At 46.6% G+C, this 22055-nt stretch overlaps 1 protein-coding gene across 4 annotated transcripts in view; it reads left to right on the forward strand.

The window, feature by feature from the left end:
• The first annotated feature begins 8639 nt into the window (after positions 1-8639).
• The window catches only part of SLC23A2 (solute carrier family 23 member 2), a 120555-nt gene continuing 107139 nt past the window's right edge, over positions 8640-22055 (forward strand). For 3 of the 4 annotated variants that reach the window (XR_014795239.1, XM_084886808.1, XM_084886810.1), the window contains exon 1: positions 9052-9162. The gene's annotated coding sequence lies outside the window, so the exon portion shown is untranslated. Of the gene's footprint in view, positions 8775-9051; positions 9163-22055 lie in introns of those variants that run through there. The other variant, XM_084886809.1, reaches the window with a different exon arrangement.

Raw genomic sequence — 22055 nt, forward strand, 5'->3', positions numbered from 1 at the left:
AATCCTTTGAAGCCCCCAAGATACCAAGGTACTTCACCTCACCCCTAGCTCAGGATGTCTTAATACCCATGTTCTTTTTCTATTTCTGAACCATTCCTGCATATGGGATCTCTGACTCTCTCATGTAAGCCGGGTTCCCATACATCTGCATGTATTAAATTGGTTATTTTCTCTTGCTAATCTGTCTCATGTCTATTCGATTATTAGACCAGCCAGATAAACCTTGAGAGTATAGAAATTTTTGTTCTCGCCGAAACCGGTGTGGCTCAGTGGTAGAGCGTCGGTCTGCGGACTGAAAGGTCCCGGGTTCGATTCCGGGCAGGGGCACATGCCCGGGTTGTGGGCACATCCCCAATAGGGGGCGTGTAGGAGGTAGCCTATCAATGATTCTCATCATTAATGTTTCGATCTCTCTCTCCCTTCCCCTCCGATATCAATAAAAATATGTTAAAAATATGTTTATTGATTTTTAGAGAGAGAAGAAGGAAGAGGGATAGAGAGATAGAAACATCAATGATAAGAGAGAGTTCTAGCTGAAACCGGTTTGGCTCAGTAAATAAAGCATCGGCTTGCGGACTGAAAGGTCCCAGGTTTGATTCTGTTCAAGGGCATGTACCTTGGTTGCGGGCACATCCCCAGTAGGGGGTGTACAAGAGGCAGCTGATCGCTGTTTCTCTCTCCTTGATGTTTCTAACTCTCTCTCCCTCTCTCTTCCTCTCTGTAAAAAAATCAATAAAATATATTTAAAAGAGAGGGGGGGGGGAGTTCTAACCAGTTTGGCTCAGTGGATAGAGCATTGGTCTGCGGATTGAAGGGTCCCAGGTTCTATTTTGGTTCGATTTTCGGGCACATCTTCTGTGAGAGGTGTGCAGGAGGCAGCTGATCGATGTTTCTAGCTCTCTATCCCTCTCCTTTCCTCTCTGTCAAAAATCAATACAAATATATTTTTTAAAAATGTTGAGAGAAAAAAATGATGAGAGATCAACCGAAGGACTTGTATACATGCATATAAGTACAACCAATGGACACAAAACTCTGGGGAGGGAGGGTATGTATGGGAGGGGGGGCAATGTTAAAATATGTACACAGATAATAATTTAATAAAAAAAGAAAAAAAAGAAAAAAAAATGATGAGAGAATCATCCATCGGCTGCCTTACCCCCCCCCCCCCCCCCCCCCCCAGCCCAGGGATCAAGTCTACAACCCCACAAATGTGCCCTGACTGGGAATCGAACTGTGCCTTCTTGGTTCCTCAAGAATGTTGACGCTCAACCACTGAGACACGTCGCCCAGGCTATAATTATTTTTTACTTGTTTATTTACTAGATGCCATTTCATGTCTTACAACACAGGCCCATTGAGCACTTGGAGCCCAGGCAAATAATGGGGATAAAATTATTTCTCTTTTGTTCCCTATGCTTACTAGTATGCTAGCCCAATTGAGGGCAGGTGAGGTGAGTTTTTACCCACCATTTTGTCATTGGCATCTAGACCTGGGCCTGCCAAGCAGCATGTGACCAATAAAGAGTGGCTGTGCTGATATCAGAAGAGTGAATGTTGCAGCCAACAATCTGAGCTCAAAGACCTGGATTTCAAGTGACCTTACATAATCGGAGAGCTTATCAAAAACAAAGAATGAAATTTAATGCAGGCAGAGTACAAACATAGTCTAGGGGAAGACTGAGTATGTGATATTGTGGCTTAAAGAAAATTGAGGGTTTAGTCCTACAATTAGATTGGCCTCTTATACTAATTAATACCTTGTATTTGTAAAGCACTATACAAACATTTACAGAAAGCACGTTCACAATAACCATATCATTTAATCCTCACACTCACCTACGTGGTAGATGGGGCAGACAGAATTATCTTGAGTTGGCATATTAGGAGTCCTACCTGGAGATTGTAAAATAATTTCTCCAAGGTCACCCAGCAAGGCAGAGATGGGGCAGAGCACCCTATGCCTTTCCTCCATGGCTGCATGAGTTGTATGATACATTTGTTCTAGGACCAAAGGAATATTCAAAACTAAACCTTTTCTCAGTGGTTAGAATGTCAGCTGCTCACTGAAGGGTCGCAGGTTCCATTCGTGGTCAAGAATAGGTATCTGGCCCAGCCAGTGTTGCTCAGTGGTTGAAGCATCAACCTACTAGTATGAGCCAGGAGGTCACAGTTTGATTCCCAGTCAGGGCACATGCCCAGGTTATGGGCTCCCTTCTGCTCTCCCTTCCTCTCTGAAATCAATAAGAATATATTATTTTAAAAAGAAGAAGAAAGAGCCATACTTGGGTTGCAGGTTCAATCCCCATCCCCAGTCGCGGTGCCTGAGGGAGACAACCAATCAATGTGATTACATCAATGTTTCCCTCCTTCCCTTCCACTCTCTCTAAAAATCAATGGAAAAAATATATCCTCCAGTGAGGATTAACAACAACAAAAATCAAACCTTCACATTCTGCGAATATACATGCATCTGTATTTCCTAAAGAGCACATTCCTGGAGACAGTAACTCGGACCAGTTCACCTCCCTGGACCTAATCTTCTGTCTCAGGGCCCCTGGTAGACCGGGGCTTTATCCCACTTCTGGACATGGACCATATCATCTAAAACAGGGAGCATGCAATTTATTGAATATAAATTTGTTCACTTTTTGTGTGTGTGTTTTTTTAAGTTTATTTATTTCTTTTTAAAATATATTTTATTGATTTTTTTACAGAGAGGAAGGGAGAGAGATAGAGAGTTAGAAACATCGATGAGAGAGGAACATAGATCAGCTGCCACCTGTACACCCCCTACTGGAGATGTGCCCGCAACCAAGGTACATTTCCTTGACTGGAATCGAACCCGGGACCCTTCAGTCCACAGGTCGACGCTCTATCCACTGAGCCAAACCAGTTTCGGCACTGTTTTTTTTTTTTTTTTTTTCTAAGTCTAGTTGTTGCTGTTACCTAATAAATCTTTTGTAGTATACATACAGAAACATGCACATATCGTAAGTGTGCAGATTAATGAAATGGATATGCCCACGTGCTTGATCAAGGCATAGACCATGGCCAGCTCCTCAGAAGACCCCATGGGCCTCTCCTTTGTCATATCCCCCCACAGGGTGACACTATCTTGAGTTCTTACAGTCGGGATTCGTTTTGCCTCTTTTTTACTTTGTATAGTTACTACAGTTCTGTGTTGTTTTCTCCAAAGACTAAGCATGTCTATTAGGTTCTTGGTTCAAATGACTTCTTTATTATATAAAGCCCCATTAAATTTTTTTAATTGCTTTAAGAAAGGAAGGAAGAGAAAGAGGGAGAGGGACAGGGAGAGGGACAGGGAGAAGGGGGAGAGAGAGAGAGAGAGAGAGAGAGAGAGAGAGAGAGAGAGAGAGAGAGATAAATGATAAGAGAGAATCATTGATCGGCTGCCTCCTGCACATCCCCCCCAGGGATCAAGTCTGCAACCCAGGTATGTGCCCTTGATCAGAATCAAACCCGAGATCCTTCAGTCCGCAGGGCAAAGGTCTATCTACTGAGCCAGACAAACTAGGGCTAAAGCCCCATATTTTTATTGTGACATTTGAGGCCTTTTTTTGTTTTGTCTCTAACTTATATTTCCCCCTTGGCTTCCAATTTTTCAGGAATTTGAGGATTAATTTTTTTCTCATCTCACCTTCCACCTGTGGTCAGTCCATGTTGGTTCAGTCCAACAGCTGAAATCATTGATTTCTTACTGAGCATCTAGCAGGCACTATGCGAAGGGCACATCAATCAAGATCTCTGCCCTGGAGGAGCTGACAATTAGTGAGGCAGGAGAGTGAGGCAGAGAAACAAATACTTTTAAGATAACTTTATTCTAAATGCTAGGACGTGCCCATATACACTCATATCAGCCTGAGGGCTTGGGGGAGGTTTCCAGGAGAGGCCAAGAGACTTAAAGGACGAGTAAGAATGAGCCAGAGGAAAGGTTAAGGTGAAGGGCTTTTGAGAGGAATGGACACAGCCAGTACCTTTGTTGAAGGGGGCAGGGGGAAGGGGAATGTGAAAAGGAGACAGAAAAACAAGGTCAGAGAAGTAGAAGAACTAATAGGAAATGCAGCCACAAAACCAAGGGAGAAGCTTTTCCAGGAAATGCAGTGTCAACTGTGCCAAATGCCTCCAGAAAGTTCCAGTAAGATATTGCAGAGAAGATCTCCTGGATTGTGCAAAAAGCTAATTTACCTGGCGGTTTCAGAGGAAGACAGGGACAGAAACCAGATGGCCTGTTTTGGTACCAGCTAAGGATGGTGTTTTTTTGTTTGTTTGTTTGTTTTTAAATATATTTTATTGATTTTTTACAGAGAGAAAGGGAGAGAGACAGAGAGCTAGAAACGTCGATGAGAGAGAAACATCGACCAGCTGCCTCTTGCACACCCCCTAATGGGGATGTGCCCGCAACCAACATACATGCCCCTGACCGAATCGAACCTGGGACCTTTCAGTCCACAGACTGACGCTCTACCACTGAGCCAAACCAGTTTTAGCTAAGGATGGTTTTTACAGGTGAACATTTGTAATCAATTTATAGTAGGAGACACTAACTGAAGTTTGAGCAAAATCTTTTTCCCTTCCCAATTTCATTATTATTATTATTATTATTTTTAGTGGCCTGTATTACAAAAATATTATACTCAATTATTATTATGACTAGTGCCCCAGTGCATGGATTCATGCACATTGAAAGGAAGTTAATTGGAAGAAAGATTCGTGCGGTAATTGTGTTACTGCAAAAAATTACATGTCAAAATAGTATCTATATATATAAAAGCCTAAGCGACCCTTACAACCAAACAATCAGAACGACTAGTTGACCTGTCACTTTGATTTGCACTGACCACCAGCGAGCAGATGCTCAACGCAGGAGCTGCCCCCTGATGATCAGTGCACTCCCACAGCCAACCTCCCGCGGTCCCTCCCCCTTGCTGGCTGGCCCCTGATAGGCCTTGATCACAAGCCAGGTTGAGGGACCCCACCTGTGCATGAATTCCTGCACCAGGCCTCTAGTATATAATATAATATTATAAAATTAAAATAAAAAATATTTTAGTATCACTATTCACCCTTCATAATAGAAGTGTCAGAGATGAAAGAAAATTAGTAAAATGTATATGAAAATACATAAATTGATTGATAAATAACAATAACAAATGACATAAAAATAACAGATATGATATAAAAATAACAAAAAATGATATAAAAACAACATTGATAAAAACTGATAAATTGATTAATAAATAAACAACATGATATAACAACAATAAGGACATGATATAAAAACAACAAAAACATATATAAAACAACATTGATAAAAACAATGACTGATCAATTAATTAAACAATATTTGGTCTTCAGATACATTCTAGCATCATGTGCGATGGGTGCCAGCGAAAGCTGTATATGTATTGGGCATGCACAAATCAATGTTTATTTTTAAATTGCCAGTGTGCATCATATGTACCAGCTAGTAGATTGGTATGACTGTCAGACAGACGTATGGTCAGTCACTTAGCCTTTTATATATATATATATATATATATATATATATATATATATATATATATATATATATATGATATTTTGAATTTCATCAATAAAAATTTGTGGAAATTTGTTTTCACTAATTATATAAGTACCTATATAGCATCCTTGATTTTGCTTCCTGGCCCATAAAGCTTAAAATATTCACTATCTGACCCTTTACAAAAATAGTTTGCCAACCTCAGCTCTAGACTCCAGAGAGATACTGGATATAAATACTGTAAAGAAAAGCACTGTATAAAGATGGAATAGTTCCAAGCTGCCATTACCTTTCAATAATAACACAGCCTGGAAATGACAGAACTTTCAGTCAAATTATCCAGGCCACGAAACACTCTTTATATATTCTGCTGATTTAGTTTAGAGAAGTTAAGGGGGGGAGGGAAAAACCCTATTAGTGTCAGCTGAAATAGGAAAGAGAAATGAATAGAATATAAAAGGAAAAGAATAGGAAAATCTTCACATATTTTTTGAATTGATGATGACAATAAAATAATTATATGAAATTAGGACACGGATCGAACACTTACATATTCAAGCGCTGAATAAGCACTTTTTATAGACGTGATCTCATTGAAGCATTACGACCTTGCAGGCAAGGTTGCAACCAGGGTCATCCCCTGACACCAACTGCAGTCCATCAGCAGTAAAAAATAATATTTTTGTCCAGAAAAAAGAAATAGCTGGAGACTAGTTGGTGAAGGCAAGTGTTCTACGAAATAGCCCAAGCTCTGACCCCGCCCCCTCCTCCCCCAAGGTTATTGTATAGACTGGGAGGCCCCGAAGGCTTTAGAGAAGGGATATGAGGTGGTCAGTTCTGTGTTTTGGGAAGATAACAAGAATGGCTTTGGGAGATAATTCTTGAAGCCAAGAGGCCAGAGAGAAGCTTTTTCAGCAATCCAAGGAAGAGCGAGTAAGAGTCTGGGGTAATGAATGCTGAGAGGAGAATTTCAGACACGCTTCCCGGTTCCAGTTGGTCACAGGTGACAGATGGGTCATCGGGGCTGAGAAAGGCAGTCAAGGTCAGCTTCAAAGTTTCTGGTGGCAAAATGAGAAAAACCCAGCCCTAACAGGTTTGGCTCAGTGGATAAAGCATTGGCCTGAGGACTCAAGGGTCCCAGGTTTGATTCAGGTTAAGGGCATGTACCTTGGTTGCAGGCACATCTCCAGTAGGTGATGTGCAGGAGGCAGCTGATTGATGTTTCTCTTTCATTAATGTTTCTAACTCTTTCTACCTCTCTCTTACTCTCTGTAAAAAATCAATAAAATATATATTTAAAAAAAACTAGAAAAACCCAGATCAGAAACAAGTTTGTGGGAGGAGAATAATGAGCTGAGTAGCGGGTGTGTGTGTGTGTGTGTGTGTGTGTGTGTGTGTGTGTGGTGTGTGTGTGTGTGTGTGTGTGTGTGTGTGTGTGTGTGTGTGTGTGTGTGTGTGTGTGTGTGTGTGTGTTTAATTGAAAATTCTAGGATACTATCCAGAGGAGGTTGTCTAGGTAACAATGGAAGTGTGTATCTGGAAGTACAGAGAGATTGGGGAACCGTGTGGAAATGGCTGACCTTCAGAGGGGGTTTGAGGAGAGAGCAGGGGAAAAGATGGAAAGAAATGAGATAAGGAAAACTAAATCTTCTAGAGGTAAACATGGGCAGTTCATACATCACTGACAGGAAAGTGGGGGAAATGTAGGAAGGACATGACAGTAAGCAAGACCAAGTGATGTCACTAAGAAAGTTTCAAGCAGGAGGGCGAAGTCAGTGGAATGTTACAGAGCCATCCATGAAGAAAAGGACCTTAAACAGGCAATTGGATTTGGCAGTGAGAAGGTCACTGTTGACGTCTGAGAAAGCAGGGAGACATGGAGATCAGGGGGAAGGAAGAGGCATGAAGGCCAACGGCTGGGAGCTGGGGCAGTGGAATTTTTTAGGACAGTTCTGGAAAGTCTCTAAAGTCTACAGAGGGAGAGGGAGACACTGAAGATGCAACAGTTCGCTTCCAACTTCTGTTCCAGAAGATGTCAACATCCCTGGGTGGGCAGAACACATAGTACTCAAAAAAAAAAAAAAAAAAAAGGTTGGTGGGAAAACGCTCTTGCTATTTTAGCAGGAAGTGGGGATGTTATATGAATTTTTCTCTTTAAGGTGCCAGTTACAGATCTTCATCTCTTCTACTTCCCACTTTCAATGGGGATCAAAACACCTGGCTTTCCAGTGTGTACTGAATTTCACAAGCCAACTGACATATTTTAATAATACATGTTTTTAGAGACCACACCTATATTATAAAATTTCCACAGTTGCTGGTTCTCTCCCACTCCTCTCTCTCTCTCTCTCTCTCTCTCTCTCTCTCTCTCTCTCTCTCACACACACACACACACACACACACACACACTGACATGTGTGGTACCTATCACATGGAGTCCCCCAGACTGTATGTAAACTGGTAGAAGACTCAGATGATAAAATCTGCTCCCTCCACGTGATATCAGCCACGGTCCACACTTGTTCAGCCTTCTCCAGAGTTGCCCGGGAACTAGTCAGTTATCATCGGAGTGTGATAGCAAGCAGGTTTCAAGATGGAAGTGCTAGGAGGGTGCTAATTGTTTTTGGGGGGCGGGGGCGGCGGTGTGCATTCAGAGGGTGGTGTTCCGCAGCGGCTCGCTCAGTGCGGTCCCCAGGCAGCCGCAGCCTCCGCGTCACCTGCGAACTCGGTCGGAAGCGCTAATCGCGGAGCCTCCCTGCAGACTTCCGGCCTCGCAGCCGGCGGGGCCGCGGTCCGCGCCCGGGGCAGCGCTCCAGGTGAGGCTGCGATGCGCGGAGGGTCCCGCCCCGCCGGCCGCCCCGCAGCCCGTCCGCTCGGCGGGCATCCCCCCGGGCCTTTTAGAACCGCGGCCGCTCGGGCTGCACCTCCACCCGCTGAATCAGAGCCGCCCGTGAGCACGATCGATCCCCGGGACTTTGGAGCCCGAGACCCCCTGGTCTTCACGATCCCGTGACGTCACGGGGAGCTCCCCGCCAGGAAGGAAAAAAAAAAAACCAAAAAAAAAAACAAAACAAAAAACCTGCCGAAAAGGTGCCATCGCCTTAAAACACCCGATCCGCTGAGCCCGATGCCCCGCCGCTGCCCGGCCAGCGTCTCCGCGCGCCGACCCAGCGCGGGGTGAGGAGGGGCGCCGGGCGGGGACACTCCGGGCGGGCGCCCCGCGTGCCAGGTGGGTCCCCGGGAGCAGGTGTGCGGGGAGGCCGGGCGGGGGGCAGCGTCCCGGCAGCGGAGGGGGAGGAGAGGCCCCCGCGGGCGCGCGGAGGGAGGACCGGCGCGGGGCGGGAGGGGCGCCAGGCCCGGGATGCCGAGCGGCGGGCTCGGGGTGCGGGGGCGGCCTCTCCCGGGGGGCGCCGGCGGGCGGGCGGGGGGCAGGGGCGGGGAGGAGGTGGGCCCCGGCCGGCGCGGGGGCGGGCGGCTTGGCGGCTCCCCGCCCCCGGCCCGCCCCTCCGCGGCGCCATTTTGCAGCGGCTGCTGGTTGCGGGGACCAGAGGCGGCGGCGGCGGGCACTGCGGCGGGAGGAGGCGTGCGGCGACGGGAGCCCCGCGAGCTGCAGCCAGGTGAGCGCCGGCCGCCGCGCCCGGCCCGGCCCGCGGGCCGCGCCTGCCGGGCCCCGCCGGGCCGCGAGGTGCCCGCGGCGCCCACGAGGCCGGCCCGGCACGGCCCCCGCGCGCTGTCACCGGCCCCGCGGCGCGGCCTGCGCGCCCCCAGCCCGGCCGGCCGCCGAGGGAGGAGCCCGCGGATGTCCGGCCGCCTCCGCTCCCCGCCGGGCCCGCCGGACCCCGGGACGCGGGCGGACCGCGGGAGCCGCAGCCACGGGCCCTCAGGCCGCGCCGCGGGGAGCCCGGTGGTGGGGTCCCCCCGGGGCTGGCCTGGCGCCGCCGCCGCCTGCTCCTCCCGGGTGCTCGGCCCCCACGCCCGGGGTCGCCTTCCCCTGGCTCCGCCGCGGGAGGTGCGGGCGGGCACCGGCGCCCCGGCGGGGATCAGGGTCACCCAGGCGGGCGGCGGGGCGGGGGTGCCGCCTTTTCCATTTCTGCTCTCCTGTCTCCTTCCTACAAAGGCTGCGCCGAGGAATTTTAGAAGCAGCTGCTCCGACCCCGGGCCCTTCCCTCTGGCCTGTCCCACCCTGGGGTCGCGGGTTCCCCTTGTTGTTGCCACCACCACGCTGCAAAGAGAAACTGACATTTCTGAGGGTGACTCCTTCAGCGGTGCAGCATTTTCTCCTCCCTCGGACTTTCCGTGTCCCCCCCCGAATGGGGGTAGTAGCTGTCAGGAACTGGGCCTGCAGGCTTGCGGGGGTTGTAAGCCTGGCTGATGGGAAATGCTTGATGATCAGGGCAAAGGGTAAATGAGGGCAACTGCAGGTGGAAGAAAGGCACTCACGGGGTTTCCGAGGCGTGAGCAGTAGCTGCTACTTTTACTCTGGGAGGCGGGAGGGAGGGGGAAGATGCGGTCCCTGCTGACATGGGAGTCATCCATGTGCGGAGAGAAGGCCGGGGATGTGGGACGGGGAGTCCCGAGACGGTCTGTTTTGAGCTGTCATTAGCTGGCCATGTGACCTCCTCCCTCCGCCAGTTTCTTCCTCTTTAAAGCCACACCGGCTAGAACCTGGGGCATCTGGAGCATTTAAATTACGCTTTTTGCATTTGAATGGTTGTTAGGCAGGTGGCCTCACCATTTCCCGTTGTCTATACAACAGCCCATCACCTTCTCACTTTGTCCTCTCAGCCCCCGAAGGTGTTTGATTCTGGTGGTGAGAGGGCTGGGCTGGGTGAGGATAAACCCCGGACTCCACTGTGGGGCAGGGCGGAGTTCAGTGGGATTTGTGAAGGGCCTTTCCCCTCAAAAAATTCTGTGCTGGGTTCTTGCAGCATCTGTCGGGATCACTTGTGAACCTATCGCTAACTGGCCTCTTTCCACTCATCCGAAATTTAATAGCTTTTGGGCACCGACCTCTTAAAAGGCCAGCAGTGGGCATGCCCAGGGTCAGCCCCTCATGGCACACCTGCTCGGTGAAAGGATGTGCCCATCACCTGTTTCACCCGACAGCCTGGGCATGAGCTCTCTGCGTTTTAGACTATTTCCTGTGCTAAAATGGCTTCTTTCTTTGAATACCAGGGCATTTTTCTTTTGGCTTCTTTGCTTGGAATGGGGAGTGATAGTTTTTTTTTCTTTTTTCTTTTTATTTTTCTTTAAACTAGCTATTTCTTTTTTTAAAATAAATATATTTTATTGATTTTTTTTTACAGAGAGGAAGGGAGAGAGATAGAGAGCTAGAAATGTCGATGAGAGAGAAACATCGACCAGCTGCCTCTTGCACACCCCCCACCGGAGATGTGCCCACAACCAATGTACATGCCCTTGACCGGAATCGAACCTGGGACCTTTCAGTCCGCAGACCGACGCTCTACCACTGAGCCAAACCGGTTTCTGCTAAACTAGCTATTTCAATAGCTTTTCATATTGACCGTCTTTTTTTTATTCCAGATGGTTCAATGGCAGTTTTGTTTTCTGACTGTGACCCAGGTAATTGCCTGAGAGTTAATGTCTATTAAGTTGATTCAAAGAAGCTCATGGAAGTCCCTGGCTGGAATAGACTGAAGCGGGTTTTGACAGGATTCATGCTACACTCCCTGTGCTGCTGATGTAGCAAAGGCTAGTGGACTTAGCATTGTTACCAGAAGGCGAACCTGGCCTGAGCGGGTCTTGCCTCTGGCCAGTAGCATGTGGTTTCTTGACTTCATGCAGGAAAGATTTCACAACGCAAGACCAGGTGATTTTTAGAGGATGTTTGTTAAAGCTGGAGACTGACACAAGGAAGGGCCTAGGACAGAAGAAGCAATAGGAGAGAGACTAGGCAGGGAAATGAGCCCAAGTTGGCCTACTTTGGGTAAGAACTCAGAAAAAAGGGGCCTTGGGCACAGGGGGTTAGCTGCTGCTGCCACCTATTGCTCCCTGGTTGCAAGCCGCAATGGGGGTCCCTTAGAGTTTAGGAGATGCATGCTTGTGGGGGGAGGGGAGAGAAAGGCTCCCGCATGCTCCTGGAAGGAAGAGTGAGCATTAGGGCCTTCCCTTGGAATCTTCGTTTTGAGGTCCTTGTTTTAAATATATATATTTTTTATTGATTACAGAGGGGAAGGAAGAGGGAGAGAGATAGAAACATCAATGATGAGAGAATCATTGCCCCACACTGGAGATGAAGCCAGCAATTCAGGCACGTGCCCCGACAGGGAATCAAACTGTGACCTCCAGGTTCATAGGTAGATGTTCAGCCAGTGCACCACACTGGCCTGGCTATTTTGAGGGTGTTTAAAGACTGGGTATTTAGGGGAGGTCTTAGGGGAGGATCTAAATAGAATGTCAGTTTTATGCTGATGTGGCAAAATGAGATTTATTCCCTTAACTTCTCCCGTCCTCCTAGCTCTGCTTACCGGTATCTATCCCCGGAGTAGGGTGATTTAAGCTATTTACTCTCTGGTTGTGGAGAGGTGCAAACCTTTTAAGTGTCCTTGGTTACAGAAGAAAGGATTTTGGATTTACTACCCTGTTTCCCCGAAAATAAGACAGTGTCTCATATTAATTTTTGCTCCCAAAGATGCGCTAGGTCTTATTTTGAGGGGATGTCTTATTTTTCCATGAAGAAGAATACGGTACACATTTATTGTTAAATGAAAATAAAGGAAATTTATTACCTGTCTACGGTACGGTAGTACGGTAGTTGTCAACACAAACCAGACAAATTGTGAATCCTACAGTAACAAGAATTTACTCATTTATTCAATGACAATCATGTCATCATCTTCTGGAACATCATCATGACAATACAATTCCTGAATTTCCTGGTGAATTTCTTGTGACTCCATTTCTTTCAGAATCAGTGGACCAAATCTCTCATGTTTAGCCTAGGAGGGGCCTTATTTTCGGGGGGATGCCTTATATTTCACTCAGAAGGAAACCTGTAAGTAGGTCTTATTTTCGGAGGATGTCTTATTTTTGGGGAAACACAGTAGATGGCTGTAAACTGCTTGGCCATTTAACTATCAGCCTCAGTTTCCCGTTCCCACTTGTCTTGGCTTACCAGCCTGGCTCAGCATTGCAGAAATGAATTAGGGGCCCAGGAGTGAGCCCATGTGTAAGGAGTAAGCTCCATCAATCCATGCTCTAATTTGGTGCCAGGTGCTGTTGATCGAATCGTTGATAAAATTCAATCTTTTGCCCTCAAGGAACCTAAGGTCTAGCTTGTTGGCTTTTGGAAATCCTGAGTTGGCTATTGTCATCTTCTTCAGGATCTCTAAAGACAAACCCGAGGTCCAGTTAGGGACTGATTCCTGGCAGCACTGGTAACCTTAAGGAATTTTCCCCTTTTGCTTAAGGGAGTTAAAAGTCAGCAGTTACAATTTGCAGTTAAATAGTGCTTTTACGTGTAAACGAAAGCTTTTTTAAAAAGTAGGGAGGGTGGGGGTAAGGGAGAGAGATCAACCAAAGGACTTGTGTGCATGCATATGGGCCTAGCTAGTGGCCATGGACAACGGGGGGGGACGACACATATGTGGGGAGGGATTTGGGATGGGAATGGGGAGATGAGGACAATTATGTGATACCATAATCAATAAAATTTTTAAAAAAGTATTTAAAAAAGAATTCTCTTAGGCTTTAAAAATTTAAACATTTTACAGTTGTCCCATGACCTGTTTCCAGGCCTTGCTTATAAACCTCCCAACACGCTAATCTCAAAGCCGGATAACCTCATTAATTCATTTTCGCTCCCTGCTGTTCTTCCAGTTATTCTCTCGCTCAGAAGGCCCCCGTGTCTGGGCTTCCTTTTATCCGTGTGCTGGGGAACATGGCTGCTCCAGGTGAAGCTGTGCATTACTGCCACGGGCTTTCTACAAGCGCTTTGTGTGCTTATGGCACTCCATTCCCCCCCCCTGGCTTTGCTCTTTGTAGCTTGTTATCACAGGTTCTAGATTGTGGGCTCTCCAGTAATTGAGGTCTGCTTGCAGCTTTTCCTTCTCATGGGCCTTTCACACATTTAATGCATTTATGGAGAGGCTGCTGTGTGGTTGGCACTCTGGACGCTGCATGCAGATTCCCTGCCCGCATGGAGCTCACACGCTGGTGGGGAGGCAGACAGGGAGACTTTGTGCTCTGAAATAGAATCTGTCAGGACTGGGGGTGTTGAGGATTGGGGTGGGAGCTGGACTTTTAGGAAGGGTAAGACCTCGAAGGCCTGAGTCATCCTTGAGTGAAAATGTGGGGGAAGTGCGTCAGAGCGGGAGGAAGAGCGTATCCAGTGAGGAAGACCGCAAATACAAAGGCCCTGCGGCAGGAGGAAGACGGTATTTAGTTTTGAGGACAGAGAGACAATGGGAGTTGGATCACATCAGGCCACGTGGAACGTGGCAAAGGCCTGCAGCTTTTACTTTGGAAGGGAAGTGGGGGGCCGTTAGAGAGTTTTGAGTAGAGGAGCGACGTGGACTGACTTGGCTTTGAACAGGACAGGCTGATGGTTGCTGTGTAAGACTAGACTGCACACAGGGAGGGAGGGGCAGCCGGTGTCTGACCCATGGGGTCAGACCAGACCTGGGTTCAGCCACCTCGGTACTTGAGTTCTGGCTAGGAAATAGCTGATAGCCAAGACCCAAACTGTAGGAGAACATTTATTTGGTAAATCACAGAGGTAGAAGAAGTAATTGCTAAAAGAAATGGGCTTAGGATCTGAGTTATTGAGGTAAAGGAAGCGCCCTTAGAGCTTGGGAGTGAAGAAGCTAATGGTAGCTTGCCTGAGGTAGGGAGGGGGGGGGGGAAAGGGACGAGCATGCATCTGTGAGGGAGAGCCCTCCTGGTCTTCCTGCCTAAGGCTTAGAGGGGTGAAGATTTTAGAGGCGGTCCCAGGGGAAGATCTCAATAGAATACTCAGCAGTTTTCCAGGTGTGTCCTTTCTGGTGCGTCATCCCCATGGATTGGTCGGCTGTTGCCAGGGCAGTCATTACTCAGTGCATCTGGTTCTGATGTCAGCCCTGAGTGTTTTAGTTGCTTATCTGGTGCTGCAGCTGAAATGCAACAGATGCATAGATGTCATCTCTAATCTCTAGGGAGCTAAGGTTGGGGTCTGGGAGGCTCTGGTACAGTTGATTTCTAGGCACCTGGGGCTTTCCATCCTGCCTTCCTTATCTGCCCTTGCTCCTGGCTCTGCTCACGTCCAATTGCGTGCAACACAGCTACTGCTGGCCTGAGGGTGGCGAGTCAGATCTGGGAGATTGGAGATTGGGGATGGGAGGTAGTGAGAAGTAGTCTGCTTCTGAGATGGGTCTGAGGAGATTGCTGATGGACCAGATGTGGGGGGTGAGAAGGACAGTTGACGCAACCAAAGGTTTTTTACCTGAGTACCCAGAACCATTAATGGCTACTCAAAGTAACCATTAACTCAGATGCTCATGGAGCAGATTCATTCATTCATTCATTCATTCATTCATTCATTTCAGGGAGGGAGGGAAAAAGGAAGGAAGAGAGAGACACCAATTTGCTGTTCCACCCACTTAAGCATTCATGGATTGATTTTTGTATGTGTCCTGACGGGATTGAACCCATAACTGTTGTATATTGGGACGACACTCTAAGCTACCTGGCTAGGGCCTTGGAGCAGTGTTAGGGCATGTAAATTGTCATGCCAATCTGTCATACCCAAATACAAGTGGTAAAAGAGGTGGCAGATGTGTTGGGGAGGTACTTTTCCATGGAAATGTAAGTCTTCTTGGGAAGGTCTTATTGTATTTTGTCTTAATTTTTGCTCCTGACCTTAGGTAATTCCTTGACTTTAGGTTTAAGTGTGGCCTCTAAGTCCCTCTATAAAAATTTACTCCGCAGAGAGTTCTTTCTACTCATTTACTCTTTAACCATTTCTTGTACTATTTAGTGGTGTTCCGTGTTATGCAGGCCTAGAATCTAAAGATGGCAGAAAAAAAAACAAAAATCTGGATTTATCAAAAATGACCCTTGACAAGTCCCTAAATCCCAGGAAGTGTGGTAGACATGGTTTGCATATATACTCTATAAAGAAATAGCTAACTATTCAGGTGTAATGAATGCAGTAATAAACTGTATAATTTCAGAGGATCCTAATTAGGACTTAAATCAAGTGTTCTCACTGCCATGAGCATTTCAGAGACAGTGTAGCTCACTGTCTCTTCCTATTTGCCATCATTTTGACTCAAAATTTTCCTTATTCATTGTTTTCTCTCTGCAGTCTCAAGGAGTTCTTCAGTTTCCCCCGTCAGTGGGGAAGGACCTCCGATTGCCTGGCTGCCCAAGCCTTGGCTTTCTCTGGTCAGCGGTCAGGAAAGCCTTCTTTATTCCCGGCTCTTCCCATCGAGTCTCCCAGAGCAGCTGATCCCTCCAGCTCTCTTGTTTCAGTTGTCCTGGGGCATCTCAGGAAGGGCCTGGTAGAGGCTCATCCAACGAGAAGGCCACCTCTCTCACATGTATGTGAATCTTACAGAGTCGAATCTCTACATCTTCTAAGTTGAACATGAGAGCAGTTGAAAAGATGCACTTTTCCTCCCTAGCAGTAGAGGGGACCTAAGAAAGACTAGACAACCCTATACGATAGGGCCGATGCAGTCATGATGGTGCCAGTGGGTATTGGCTATGTCCTGGGCACTTGAGGTCATCATTGTTTTTGTCCTAACTGTTGGCAGGCAAGGTGAGATGGTTCCGGTCTGCATTTTATCAGGGAAGGAACACAGCTTGGGTAACTTCTCTACGTTAACTCCTGGGTCTTGAATTCTGATCTTAATGCTCCAATAATCCACAGGGCCCTCAGTGATAGAATGCTATTCCCAGATCTTTTCAGGGTTTTTAAATTCTGGTTGGCATAGACGAGGGCAGAGAAGCTAGCATTAATTAGGTGGGTGCCGGGTGCTCTGCCGGCACTTGCTGTGTCACTGAAGTTGTTTAATCACAGAAGCTCTGTGGAGTAGTTACTACTGTTCCGCTTTGACAGCTGAGGATGCTGAGGTTCACTGAGACAGCAGAAAGAAAACAAATTTGCCCAAGGTTATAGTGCTGCCAAATGGCAGAGCCAGAATTTGACTCCAGGCTGATCTGATTGTCAAGCTCCAAGTTAGATTTTAATCATGCTGTCTGTGCTTTTATGTTCCAGGATGCTTTTCTTTTTTTTAAAAATAATTCTTGCCCTAACCTGTTCGGCTCACTGGATAGAGCGTCGGTCTGCGGACTGAAAGGTCCCAGGTTCGATTCCGGTCAAGGGCATGTACCTTGGTTGCGGGCACATCCCCAGTAGGGGGTGTGCAGGAGGCAGCTGATCGATGTTTTTCTCTCATCGATATTTCTAACCCTCTCTCCTTTCTTCTCTGTAAAAAATCAATAAAATGTATTAAAAAATAAAAAATAATTGTTGTTGAAAATATTACATATATTCCCCTCCTCCCTCCCCCCCAACAATGCTTTTCAAGAACTTGGTCTGAAGGTAGAGGTGGGCTGGCTGGGGCGGGAACAGCATGAGCAGAGGTGGAGAGGCATGTGAGCGGGGTTGACTGTGTCAGGATGCTTGGAGGAAGGCTGAGGATATGGTGAGTGGAAAGGGTGTACAGAGCATAGAGTTCCTCTGACACTATATTGTGGGGCTTGAATTTTGTCTGGAAGGCCTGGAAAGCTTTCTTGAGGGGCGTGTGACCGGTTCAGAGGTGGGTTGTAGAAAACTCTTCGGGACAGCTTGGAGGGTTCATTGGGAGGAGACTGAGGACCCTTCTCTCCTTCTCCGGTCTTCCTCTTATCCCATCTGTCCTTCATTCCTGGCCACAGTGTTTGCCTCTCGGCACCCTGGCTTGAGTCCTTTGTTCCTCCATTTAGTTCCCCGATCTGTTCCTGGAAGAACCTTCCGCAGTCTTCCTCCCCAACACGGTCACTTCTTTCACGTTGGTCTTTCTTTGAGGTGGCTTTTTCTTGGTCAAGCGAACAACCACACCAGCTGCTTTAATCCAACCTGCCTCAATTTTTTTTTTTTAAAATATATTCTATTGATATTTTACAGAGAGGAAGAGAGAGGGATAGAGAGAAACATCGATGAGAGAGAATCATCGATCAGCTGCCTCTTGCACACCCCCTACAGGGGATGTGCCCACAACCAACGTACATGCCCTTGACCGGAATCGAACCCGGGACCTTTCAGTCCGCAGACCGACGCTCTATCCCACATGTGTCAAACACAAGGCCCGCGGGCCAAATCCAGCCCGCCAGGCCTTGCAATGTGGCCCGCACCGCGCTGTCATCACTGCACTCCGCTGTCAGTTTATGACATTGTCAGTTTATGACTGTTCAGTAAACCATTTGGCCCGCGATTTAGGCTGGATTTTAGATTTTGGCCCCTTCTCTGATTGAGTTCGACACCCCTACAGTGAGTCTATCCACTGAGCCAAACCGTTTTCAGCAACCTGCCTCAACTTTTTCATTTGAGACTGTCACTTCACAGGGAGAGCTCTTGGCATTACAACTCTTAGGCTGATCTCTCCATTTCTGATGGAAACTGGATTTCTCATGCATTCCACTGTAGCTGGGGCATTAGCCTCAAATGTGGTTTGTCTTTGTTGTTCTCTCTGCAATGCTGGCTCAAATCCCTTTCTCTCTCCAAAGGCAAATCACCTGGCAGGGGGTATAACCTCTTCCTTGTTTAACAAGATGGATCTCAAAGGAGTTTCTTATTCAGAAGGTTTGGGAGGGGGTTGGTAATTTGCATTTCTAACTGTTCTTAGGTGATGCGGATGCTGCTGGTGAGAAAACGCCCAGTGTCTGTTTTTGTAAATTGGGTTTTATTGGAACACAGCCACGCCCATTCAAGAGACCATTTGACCTGCCAGCCTAAAGTATTTGCTATTTGGCCTTTTATATAGAAAAAGCTTGCTGCCAGGGCACGGGGTTCAGTGGTTGAGCGTTGACCTATGAATCAGGAGGTCACGGTTTGATTCCCGGTCAGGGCACATGCCTGGATTGCAGGCTCAATACCCAGTGTGGAGTGTGCAAGAGGCAGCCAATCAATGATTCTCTCTTATTGATGTTTCTATCTCTCTTTCCCTCCCTCTCTGAAATCAGTACAAATATATTTTGAAAAATTTTCAGTTTTTGGTTACAAGGTGCAGATATTCTATGCTTTGAATTCAAATCTGTCAGTCTTTTTTCCCCCATGCCCTATCTACCCCAAGATTTTATAAATATTCACCTATATATTGTTTACTTTTTTTTTTTAAATCTTCACCTGAGGTCTTGTTGGGTGGAGGGGAGAGGGAGAGAGAGAGAAAAAGAAACATTCCTAAATGAGGATCAAACCCTCAATACGGGCATGCTCCCTGACCAGGAATTGAACCATGACCTCCTGGTTCATAAGTTGATGCTTAACCACTGTGCCATGCCAGCTGGGTAGTTTAAAAAACAAAAAAAATGGCTACAATCAATCTATTTTTAAAAATATATATATTTTATTGATTTTTTACAGAGAGGAAGAGAGAGGGATAGAGAGTTAGAAACATCAATGAGATAGAATCATCGATCAGCTGCCTCTTGCACACCCCCTACTGGGGATGTGCCCACAACCAACGTACATGCCCTTGACCGGAATCGAACCCGGGACCTTTCAGTCTGCAGGCCGACGCTCTATCCACTGAGCCAAACCGGTTTCGGCTACAATCAATCTATTTGTATATGAAGTAAGGATTATACTTCTACATTTATTTTATCACCATTTATTCATTGTCACCCTTTTCTTACTAACTTAAAATAGCACCATAATCATGTGTTAAATCTTTAGATCTGTCATGGGACTTACTGTTTTATTTCATTTACCTGCCTATTCCTTTGCACAACCTTGCAATTTTTGTCATTATAATCACTGTAGTAGGCTTTACTATCTATCTCAGTGTCTGTGCTCAATTCCCTCTTCCCCTCAGTATTTTTCAGTTTAAGGTTTCAAAATAACTTAATGGGTAATTTCATTAAATGTTTAAGTTCTTTTGGGGAGACTTATCTTTATAATATTATTTGGTCACAAACAAATCTTTTGATTTATGCAGGGTTTTTTTTTTTTGTTTTTTTTTTTAAATCCTCACTTGAGTATATGTTTTTATTGATTTTAGCGAGAGAGGAAGGGAGAGGGGGAAAGAGGGAGAAACAGATGGTTTGTCTGGTATGCATGCTGATTTGGCCCCAACTGGGGATTGAACCTGCAACCTAGGTTATGTGCCCCAATCAGGAATCGAACCCACAACCCTTCAGTGCATGGGACAATGCTCTAACCAGTAGGGTTCCAATCAACTGAGCCACACCAGCCAGGGCTATCCAGGTCTTTTATATCTGTTATTTTTCTAGATCCGCCCCCCCCCCCCTCCTAATATGTGGTATACAGGTTACTTGTTTATTGCTCTTTATTTAAAAACGTTTGCCATTTAGCATGAAATGATTTCCCTTTGCTCTTCCCTTCCTGCCACATTATCTGTTTCCTAACTGTATAATTCAGAGTAGTTGTGCTAGCAAAATCTGTGTCCTTATAAGATAAAAATTTATTTCTTGCTCACATTTTTCCAGGTGGTTCCTCCCCACTAAGTGATGAGTTGGGAAACTAGGCTCCTTCCATCTTATAACACAACTGTGGCCTCCAAGTTTGCCGTGGAATTTATGCACGGAAGATGTTTTTGTGGGCCACGCTTTGAAGTAGTGGCATTTGCCCCCGTCTGTTGGCCCCATCCAAGGGAAATGGAGCTATTTGGTGCGCTCATGAGGAAAGTGACATAGCACTGTCTGCTGTGCCACCTAACTAAGCCCTGTTGGTTCTCTTGCGTTTCTTAGTAACCATAATAGCTGCAGGTAATCACTTTGTTTTGTTTTTCTTATGCATTTCTTACCATTTCAGAGTACACACAGAACGGTTTTAAATGTGACAGTCCACTTTTTTTGGAATACCATATTGTATATAATCTTTAATGATATTGAAGAAGTACCCTATTTTCAATACCCTTTTCACTAGCTTACAGGATTATACATGGTGTTTTTGAATGAACAAAGTTTGTCACCTTGATATCGACCTTGGCGTTTTGTATACCACAGACATTTTTGGTAGTGTCTGTCCCTGTTATTGTGGTAATTTTCCAAATAAGTCCAGTTTCCCCGCCGGTTTTAGGATGACCTCAAATGTCTTGCCAGGAAGAATTATATGAGTTATAGCTTTCCTTTGGGTTCATCCCAAGGGCTTCTATTTTCCAGCCACGCTGTCATCTTTTGTGACCAGGATTCTGACCCACAGTCTTTTGAAAGTGTTCTTTCCCTCAGAAGTTTTGTGGGTTATTTTTTCTCCTTTATTCTTTTATTCCTGTGAAGATGGACTGAACATGCTAGCAATACCGATTTTGCCCTTTCTGTTCAAGTCCTCCTTTTTACACCTGCTTCCCGACACCCAGTGTGAGCTTGGGCCCTGCAGGTCCCCATTTCTTCTTCTTCTTCTTCTTCTTCTTCTTCTACTACTACTACTACTACTACTTCTTCTTCTTCTTCTTCTTCTTCTTCTTCTTCTTCTTCTTCTTCTTCTTCTTCTTCTTCTTCTTCTCCTCCTCCTCCTCCTCCTCCTCCTCCTCCTCCTCCTCCTCTCCCTCCCCCTCCCCCTCCCCCTCCCCCTCCCCCTCCCCCTCCCCCCTCCCCCTCCCCCTCCCCCTCCCCCTCCTCCTCCTCCTCCTCCTCCTGCCCTGCATGTCCCCATTTCTTCTTCTTCTTCTTCTTCTTCTTCTTCTTCTTCTTCTTCTTCTTCTTCTTCCTCCTCTTCCTCCTCTTCCTCCTCTTCCTCCTCTTCCTCCTCTTCCTCCTCTTCCTCCTCTCTCCTCCTTCTTCTTCTTCTTCTTCTTCTTCTTCTTCTTCTTCTTCTTCTTCTTCTTCTTCTTCTTCTAATATATTTTATTGATTTTTACAGAGAGGAAGGGAGAGGGATAGAGAGTCAGAAATGGATCAGCTGCCTCCTGCACACACCCTACTGGAGATGTGCCCGCAATCAAGGTACATGCCACTGACCGGAACCGAACCTGGAACCCTTCAGTCCGCAGGCTGATGCTCTATCCTCTGAGCCAAACCGCTCTATCCTCTGAGCCAAACCGGATAGGGCTGTGTTCCCATTTTGAATGATTGCTGCAAAGGGTGGTGTTTGCACCCTCATCTCCTGAGTTCCCAGTTGGACCTGCTCTAGATGGTACCAGCAGGGCCCTGTTACTCTCTGAACAGTCAGAAAGGGAGGCGAGGTGTCACTGACGCGCTTTCCACTCAAGTGGATAGTTTTGGTGTTTAGAGCTTTTCCTTTTGGGCACATAGAATGTCCTTTCTGGGTTGATAGAGCTCTTGTGCCCTGATTCCTTATTTATATGTTCCAGTAGAACTAAAAAACAAAATTTGCATCAGATTCAGCGAA

The sequence above is a fragment of the Pipistrellus hanaki genome (genome assembly GCF_964339955.1).
Source record: "Pipistrellus hanaki genome assembly, chromosome: 6".
NCBI lineage: Eukaryota > Metazoa > Chordata > Mammalia > Chiroptera > Vespertilionidae > Pipistrellus > Pipistrellus hanaki.